The sequence below is a fragment of the Pseudophryne corroboree genome, chromosome 2 (genome assembly GCF_028390025.1).
Source record: "Pseudophryne corroboree isolate aPseCor3 chromosome 2, aPseCor3.hap2, whole genome shotgun sequence".
In the NCBI taxonomy this organism is placed as follows: domain Eukaryota; kingdom Metazoa; phylum Chordata; class Amphibia; order Anura; family Myobatrachidae; genus Pseudophryne; species Pseudophryne corroboree.
Window position 1 is genome coordinate 294,661,316 of NC_086445.1, and position 9,371 is coordinate 294,670,686.

Sequence of the window (9,371 nt, forward strand, 5' to 3'; positions counted from 1 at the left end):
CGTGCACTGGACCGGAGAGTCGCTACCAGGAAGAAGAGGCAGGAGTCTTACCATTAGGTGGGAGAATGTGTGCTTAAAAAGTGAAGTATTGGTTCTATTATGTTTGTGTATTTATTTGTTATGGCTTGTTTAAACTTTTCCTGACCACATATTTAAATTATTTCAATGTTTGATACAGCCTATACTATAGACCATCTATAGTGTTAAATATTAATACTGTATTTCATACAGTATCCAGTGTATAAATAGACCAATGTCGTTAGATTCATTATTAGGTTCTTCTACCACTCCCCCAGTCTTCTTCACTTGCTCCAATGTTCCACAGAGTGGGAGACTGTGGTGCATTTGGAAACCTCCCTCTAAAAATGCTGCGTTTGCCATTGGAGGGGGCACTTTTGTCTCAAGATTTCAGAAATTGTGGTAGCCAACTAGGATACAGAGACAACTAGTGATGACACAAATCTGGCATCGTCAAACTCAAATGAACTCACTACTGACTGTGTACAGTAGCTACACTGATAAGCTTTAGATTTAGGATTCAACCCTGTGTTTGATGTGATACAGTATTACTTTGATATTACTGATATTACTGATAGATTTAGGATTCAACCCTGTGTTTGATGTGATACAGTATTACTTTGATATTACTGATATTACTGATAGATTTAGGATTCAACCCTGTGTTTGATGTGATACAGTATTACAGGTACTTTGATATTACTGATATTACTGATAGATTTAGGATTCAACCCTGTGTTTGATGTGATATTACTTTGTTCTTCTCGGTACAAGTTTTTATGGTTTTATATTTCTGAGCTGATCTTGGATTTAAGAGAACAAAAGGAAAATTAATGTAAAGATATAAAGAGGAACATTTTAAATGTATAAAAAAAGAAAAAACATAAACAACACATAAAAGATCAGCATCACAGCCACCTCTAAAGGGTAAAAAGAAATAAAAAATATTTATCTTACAGTATCTACAGTAATTAAAAGACTTATAGTAGCGTATCACTAGAATAAGTCATATAAACAAATGCGACCTGCCATCCAAATATGCTGTCTAATTGCAGCATCTGAAGGCAGCAAATGTAAATAAAAGAGAACAAAAAGCTCTTGCTGGTATACAAAAACAATGATTCTGTTAAAAAGTAGAGATGAGCGGATTCGGTTTTACTCGGTTTTACTCGGTTCTCAAAACGGCATCTTATTGGCTCACTGATGTCACGTGTTTTGGATAGCCAATCGGATGCCGTTTTGAGAACCGAGTAAAACCGAATCCGCTCATCTCTATTAAAAAGTAGAGATGTGCACTTGAAATTTTTCGGGTTTTGTGTTTTGGTTTTGGGTTCGGTTCCGCGGCCGTGTTTTGGGTTCGACCGCGTTTTGGCAAAACCTCACCGAATTTTTTTTGTCGGATTCGGGTGTGTTTTGGATTCGGGTGTTTTTTTTTAAAAACACTAAAAAACAGCTTAAATCATAGAATTTGGGGGTCATTTTGATCCCAAAGTATTATTAACCTCAAAAACCATAATTTCCACTCATTTTCAGTCTATTCTGAATACCTCACACCTCACAATATTATTTTTAGTCCTAAAATTTGCACCTAGGTCGCTGGATGACTAAGCTAAGCGACCCTAGTGGCCGACACAAACACCGTGCCCATCTAGGAGTGGCACTGCAGTGTCACGCAGGATGGCCCTTCCAAAAAACACTCCCCAAACAGCACATGACGCAAAGAAAAAAAGAGGCGCAATGAGGTAGCTGTGTGAGTAAGATAAGCGACCCTAGTGGCCGACACAAACACCGGGCCCATCTAGGAGTGGCACTGCAGTGTCACGCAGGATGGCCCTTCCAAAAAACCCTCCCCAAACAGCACATGACGCAAAGAAAAAAAGAGGCGCAATGAGGTAGCTGTGTGAGTAAGATAAGCGACCCTAGTGGCCGACACAAACACCGGGCCCATCTAGGAGTGGCACTGCAGTGTCACGCAGGATGGCCCTTCCAAAAAACCCTCCCCAAACAGCACATGACGCAAAGAAAAAAAGAGGCGCAATGAGGTAGCTGTGTGAGTAAGATAAGCGACCCCAGTGGCCGACACAAACACCGGGCCCATCTAGGAGTGGCACTGCAGTGTCACGCAGGATGGCCCTTCCAAAAAACCCTCCCCAAACAGCACATGACGCAAAGAAAAAAAGAGGCACAATGAGGTAGCTGTGTGAGTAAGATAAGCGACCCTAGTGGCCGACACAAACACCGTGCCCATCTAGGAGTGGCACTGCAGTGTCACGCAGGATGGCCCTTCCAAAAAACCCTCCCCAAACAGCACATGACGCAAAGAAAAAAAGAGGCGCAATGAGGTAGCTGTGTGAGTAAGATAAGCGACCCTAGTGGCCGACACAAACACCGGGCCCATCTAGGAGTGGCACTGCAGTGTCACGCAGGATGGCCCTTCCAAAAAACCCTCCCCAAACAGCACATGACGCAAAGAAAAAAAGAGGCGCAATGAGGTAGCTGTGTGAGTAAGATAAGCGACCCTCGTGGCCGACACAAACACCGTGCCCATCTAGGAGTGGCACTGCAGTGTCACGCAGGATGGCCCTTCCAAAAAACCCTCCCCAAACAGCACATGACGCAAAGAAAAAAAGAGGCGCAATGAGGTAGCTGTGTGAGTAAGATAAGCGACCCTAGTGGCCGACACAAACACCGGGCCCATCCAGGAGTGGCACTGCAGTGTCACGCAGGATGGCCCTTCCAAAAAACATTCCACAAACAGCACATGACGCAAAGAAAAATTAAAGAAAAAAGAGGTGCAAGATGGAATTGTCCTTGGGCCCTCCCACCCACCCTTATGTTGTATAAACAGGACATGCACACTTTAACCAACCCATCATTTCAGTGACAGGGTCTGCCACACGACTGTGACTGAAATGACGGGTCGGTTTGGACCCCCACCAAAAAAGAAGCAATTAATCTCTCCTTGCACAAACTGGCTCTACAGAGGCAAGATGTCCACCTCATCATCATCCTCCGATATATCACCGTGTACATCCCCCTCCTCACAGATTATCAATTCGTCCCCACTGGAATCCACCATCTCAGCTCCCTGTGTACTTTGTGGAGGCAATTGCTGCTGGTCAATGTCTCCACGGAGGAATTGATTATAATTCATTTTAATGAACATCATCTTCTCCACATTTTCTGGATGTAACCTCGTACGCCGATTGCTGACAAGGTGAGCGGCGGCACTAAACACTCTTTCGGAGTACACACTTGTGGGAGGGCAACTTAGGTAGAATAAAGCCAGTTTGTGCAAGGGCCTCCAAATTGCCTCTTTTTCCTGCCAGTATAAGTACGGACAGTGTGACGTGCCTACTTGGATGCGGTCACTCATATAATCCTCCACCATTCTTTCAATGGTGAGAGAATCATATGCAGTGACAGTAGACGACATGTCCGTAATCGTTGTCAGGTCCTTCAGTCCGGACCAGATGTCAGCATCAGCAGTCGCTCCAGACTGCCCTGCATCACCGCCAGCGGGTGGGCTCGGAATTCTGAGCCTTTTCCTCGCACCCCCAGTTGCGGGAGAATGTGAAGGAGGAGATGTTGACAGGTCGCGTTCCGCTTGACTTGACAATTTTCTCACCAGCAGGTCTTTCAACCCCAGCAGACTTGTGTCTGCCGGAAAGAGAGATCCAAGGTAGGCTTTAAATCTAGGATCGAGCACGGTGGCCAAAATGTAGTGCTCTGATTTCAACAGATTGACCACCCGTGAATCCTTGTTAAGCGAATTAAGGGCTCCATCCACAAGTCCCACATGCCTAGCGGAATCGCTCCGTGTTAGCTCCTCCTTCAATGTCTCCAGCTTCTTCTGCAAAAGCCTGATGAGGGGAATGACCTGACTCAGGCTGGCAGTGACTGAACTGACTTCACGTGTGGCAAGTTCAAAGGGCATCAGAACCTTGCACAACGTTGAAATCATTCTCCACTGCGCTTGAGACAGGTGCATTCCACCTCCTATATCGTGCTCAATTGTATAGGCTTGAATGGCCTTTTGCTGCTCCTCCAACCTCTGAAGCATATAGAGGGTTGAATTCCACCTCGTTACCACTTCTTGCTTCAGATGATGGCAGGGCAGGTTCAGTAGTTTTTGGTGGTGCTCCAGTCTTCTGTACGTGGTGCCTGTACGCCGAAAGTGTCCCGCAATTCTTCTGGCCACCGACAGCATCTCTTGCACGCCCCTGTCGTTTTTTAAAAAATTCTGCACCACCAAATTCAAGGTATGTGCAAAACATGGGACGTGCTGGAATTTGCCCATATTTAATGCACACACAATATTGCTGGCGTTGTCCGATGCCACAAATCCACAGGAGAGTTCAATTGGGGTAAGCCATTCCGCGATGATCTTCCTCAGTTGCCGTAAGAGGTTTTCAGCTGTGTGCGTATTCTGGAAAGCGGTGATACAAAGCGTAGCCTGCCTAGGAAAGAGTTGGCGTTTGCGAGATGCTGCTACTGGTGCCGCCGCTGCTGTTCTTGCGGCGGGAGTCCATACATCTACCCAGTGGGCTGTCACAGTCATATAGTCCTGACCCTGCCCTGCTCCACTTGTCCACATGTCCGTGGTTAAGTGGACATTGGGTACAGCTGCATTTTTTAGGACACTGGTGAGTCTTTTTCTGAGGTCTGTGTACATTTTCGGTATCGCCTGCCTAGAGAAGTGGAACCTAGATGGTATTTGGTAACGGGGGCACCCTACCTCAAGAAATTGTGTAGTTCCCTGTGAACTAACGGCGGATACCGGACGCACGTCTAACACCAACATAGTTGTCAAGGCCTCAGTTATCCGCTTTGCAGCAGGATGACTGCTGTGATATTTCATCTTCCTCGCAAAGGACTGTTGGACAGTCAATTGCTTACTGGAAGTAGTACAAGTGGTCTTCCGACTTCCCCTCTGGGATGACCATCGACTCCCAGCAGCAACAACAGCAGCGCCAGCAGCAGTAGGCGTTACACGCAAGGATGCATCGGAGGAATCCCAGGCAGGAGAGGAATCGTCAGAATTGCCAGTGACATGGCCTGCAGGACTATTGGCATTCCTGGGGAAGGAGGAAATTGACACTGAGGGAGTTGGTGGGGTGGTTTGCGTGAGCTTGGTTACAAGAGGAAGGGATTTACTGGTCAGTGGACTGCTTCCGCTGTCACCCAAAGTTTTTGAACTTGTCACTGACTTATTATGAATGCGCTGCAGGTGACGTATAAGGGAGGATGTTCCGAGGTGGTTAACGTCCTTACCCCTACTTATTACAGCTTGACAAAGGCAACACACGGCTTGACACCTGTTGTCCGCTTTTCTGTTGAAATACCTCCACACTGAAGAGCTGATTTTTTTGGTATTTTCACCAGGCATGTCAACGGCCATATTGCTCCCACGGACAACAGGTGTCTCCCCGGGTGCCTGACTTAAACAAACCACCTCACCATCAGAATCCTCCTGGTCAATTTCCTCCCCAGCGCCAGCAACACCCATATCCTCCTCATCCTGGTGTACTTCAACACTGACATCTTCAATCTGACTATCAGGAACTGGACTGCGGGTGCTCCTTCCAGCACTTGCAGGGGGCGTGCAAATGGTGGAAGGTGCATGCTCTTCATGTCCAGTGTTGGGAAGGTCAGGCATCGCAACCGACACAATTGGACTCTCCTTGTGGATTTGGGATTTCGAAGAACGCACAGTTCTTTGCGGTGCTTTTGCCAGCTTGAGTCTTTTCAGTTTTCTAGCGAGAGGCTGAGTGCTTCCATCCTCATGTGAAGCTGAACCACTAGCCATGAACATAGGCCAGGGCCTCAGCCGTTCCTTGCCACTCCGTGTGGTAAATGGCATATTGGCAAGTTTACGCTTCTCCTCCGACAATTTTATTTTAGGTTTTGGAGTCCTTTTTTTTACTGATATTTGGTGTTTTGGATTTGACATGCTCTGTACTATGACATTGGGCATCGGCCTTGGCAGACGACGTTGCTGGCATTTCATCGTCTCGGCCATGACTAGTGGCAGCAGCTTCAGCACGAGGTGGAAGTGGATCTTGATCTTTCCCTAATTTTGGAACCTCAACATTTTTGTTCTCCATATTTTAATAGGCACAACTAAAAGGCACCTCAGGTAAACAATGGAGATGGATGGATACTAGTATACTTATGGATGGACTGCCGAGTGCCGACACAGAGGTAGCTACAGCCATGTACTACCGTACTGTGTCTGCTGCTAATATAGACTGGATGATTGATAATGAGATGAAATCAATATATATATGTATGTATATATAATATCACTAGTACTGCAGCCGGACAGGTAGATAATATATTTATTAGGTAATGATGACTGATGACGGACCTGCTGGACACTGTCAGCTCAGCAGCACCGCTACAGTAAGCTACTATACTATAGTAGTATGTACAAAGAAGAAAGAAAAAAAAAACCACGGGTAGGTGGTATACAATTATGGATGGACTGCCGAGTGCCGACACAGAGGTAGCTACAGCCGTGGACTAACGTACTGTGTCTGCTGCTAATATAGACTGGATGATTGATAATGAGATGAAATCAATATATATATGTATGTATATATATATAATATCACTAGTACTGCAGCCGGACAGGTAGATAATATATTTATTAGGTAATGATGACTGATGACGGACCTGCTGGACACTGTCAGCTCAGCAGCACCGCAGACTGCTACAGTAAGCTACTATACTCTATAGTAGTAAGTACAAAGAAGAAAGAAAAAAAAAAAAACACGGGTAGGTGGTATACAATTATGGATGGACTGCCGAGTGCCGACACAGAGGTAGCTACAGCCGTGGACTAACGTACTGTGTCTGCTGCAAATATAGAGTCTAGACTGGATGATAAATTATTGATAATGAGATGAAATCAATATAATATCACTAGTACTGCAGCCGGACAGGTACTATATATATTTATTATGTAATGACTGATGACGGACCTGCTGGACACTGTCAGGTCAGCACAGCACCGCAGACTGCTACAGTAAGCTACTATAGTAGTATGTATAAAGAAGAATGAAAAATGAAAAAAACACGGGTAGGTGGTATACAATATTATATATATATATATTATATACAATTATATATATATATATATATATATTAAACTGGTGGTGATTGATTATTAAACTGGTGGTCACTTCAGGTCACGTTGCAACTTGCAACTAGTACTCCGAGGCCTAAGCAGACAATCACAAAATATATTATTATACTGGTGGTCAGTGTGGTCACAACAATGGCAGTGTGGCACTGACTCTGGCAGCAAAAGTGTGCACTGTACATTATATGTACTCCTGAGTCCTGCTCTCAGACTCTAACTGCTCCCCACTGTCAGTGTCTCCCCCACAAGTCAGATAATACACTTACAGTCACACTATCTATTATCTAATCTATAAATATCACTTCAGCAAGTAGTATAGTAGTATACAGTATAGTGGTACTCCTCCTAATAATGCTCCCCAAAATACTGTGTCTCTCTCTTCTCTAAACGGAGAGGACGCCAGCCACGTCCTCTCCCTATGACTCTCAATGCACGTGTGAAAATGGCGGCGACGCGCGGCTCCTTATATAGAATCCGAGTCTCGTGATAGAATCCGAGCCTCGCGAGAATCCGACAGCGTGATGATGACGTTCGGGCGCGCTCGGGTTAGCCGAGCAAGGCGGGAAGATCCGAGCCTGCTCGGACCCGTGTAAAAAACCTGAAGTTCGGGCGGGTTCGGATTCAGAGGAACCGAACCCGCTCATCTCTATTAAAAAGGAGAGTAAAGTAAGAGAAAAACTTGGAAAGGAAGAGAAGAAACGAGAAAGGAAAGATTGGTAAAGTATGCTAATAAAGAACATTGCAGTGTAAATAATATATATATATATATATATATATATATATATATATAAAAAGTTGCAAGGTGACAGCACTCTCTGTCTAAGGTCAAGAGGTTGGTGCAGGGTCCTAATAATTGATATACACACTCACTTTTCCCATGGCAGAAAAAAGAATTAGACCAGCACTCACGTTTAAGTTGAAGAAAAAAAGGGGTTTTTTATTCCTGATAAGACATCAAGGATTCATCAAAGATACACCCCACTGTTTACAGTATGCCCAACAGCCGTTTCAACACTTGGTGGTCTTCATCAGGGGCAAATGTTACTCTGTCAGAAGCTGTCTTAAATAGCGGAGAGGGCGCCAGAATGTCCGAACGGGACGGCCGGAAGCAGCGCGTCATTGCTGCTATCTGATTGGCTCCTGCCCGCACGTGTGATGTGTAACTAACGTACACAAACCCGGCTCTCTCCTTGGTAACCTGCTCCTGCAGCGTAACGGCAATGTAGCGTGGGACGATCTGTATTAAAAGTACAGCGGCATGCAACAAGAATTGCCGCTGTCAGTGCACCCGGACACAGGCACACTTGTAGAGAGTTTAACCCCACAGTGCGCCGGCGGCACAGAGTTACTGACAGCACAATAGTGAAATGTAATAACACAAAATATAGAATGTGCACATATAAGGAAAGCGGACCAAACAGTATCAGCCTGCGTGGCAATGGTGGTAAACAACTCAGAGTCACATAAAGTTTAGCATATCACCACATTAACATAATATGGAAATCGCATTAATAGCATGTCATACAAGGGTTGAAAATGTAATTTCTACATTTCACAGCATATCCTGCACAGCAATGATAATGAGCAGTTCCGTGCAGTGTTAATTAAAGCATACCACAGCTTAAGCATAAGTGAGATGTTGCACAACAGTAATAGATGTAATTTTACACTCCACCATAACGGAGTGAATAAATCATGGCTTAGACAATCAGATATAGAGTACCATATAGAAACCAAATAGTGTCAGGCATGCAGCGGAAATGTAGATTAATCTGTAAAGGACAATCATGTCTCAGGGTACCATACCCAGTATTCCCATACCCTCTCTAAGTATGGTACTGACTGGGCCCAACGCTGCATAATTGCCAAGATCGGGCGGGATTGGATGGTTACCAGCGTGGTAAGATGGTATCCGATAGTCGTGTCCATAACTGACCATGTAGAGTGGCGTGAGGGTCTTCACGTCTTATAGCCTGAGTGAAAAATATAAACACCAATAATCTTGGTACAACACCTACAACACTCGGGTGTCTTTCTTGTGTGATAATGTAGATAAAGCCATGAGGAGAACCGTCCACCGATAATTAAGATACAACACCTAGTATTCCCACCTTGTCTCCAGATGTGGTACTTGCTAGGCCCATCACTGCTTAATTGCCAAGATCAGACGGGATCGGATGGGGTCCAGTGTGGTATGGTCGTATCA

General features: G+C 45.0%; 1 pseudogene; it reads right to left on the reverse strand.

The window, feature by feature from the left end:
- Positions 1–9,251: 9,251 nt before the first annotated feature.
- LOC135051989 (5S ribosomal RNA) lies at positions 9,252–9,371 on the reverse strand (annotated as a pseudogene).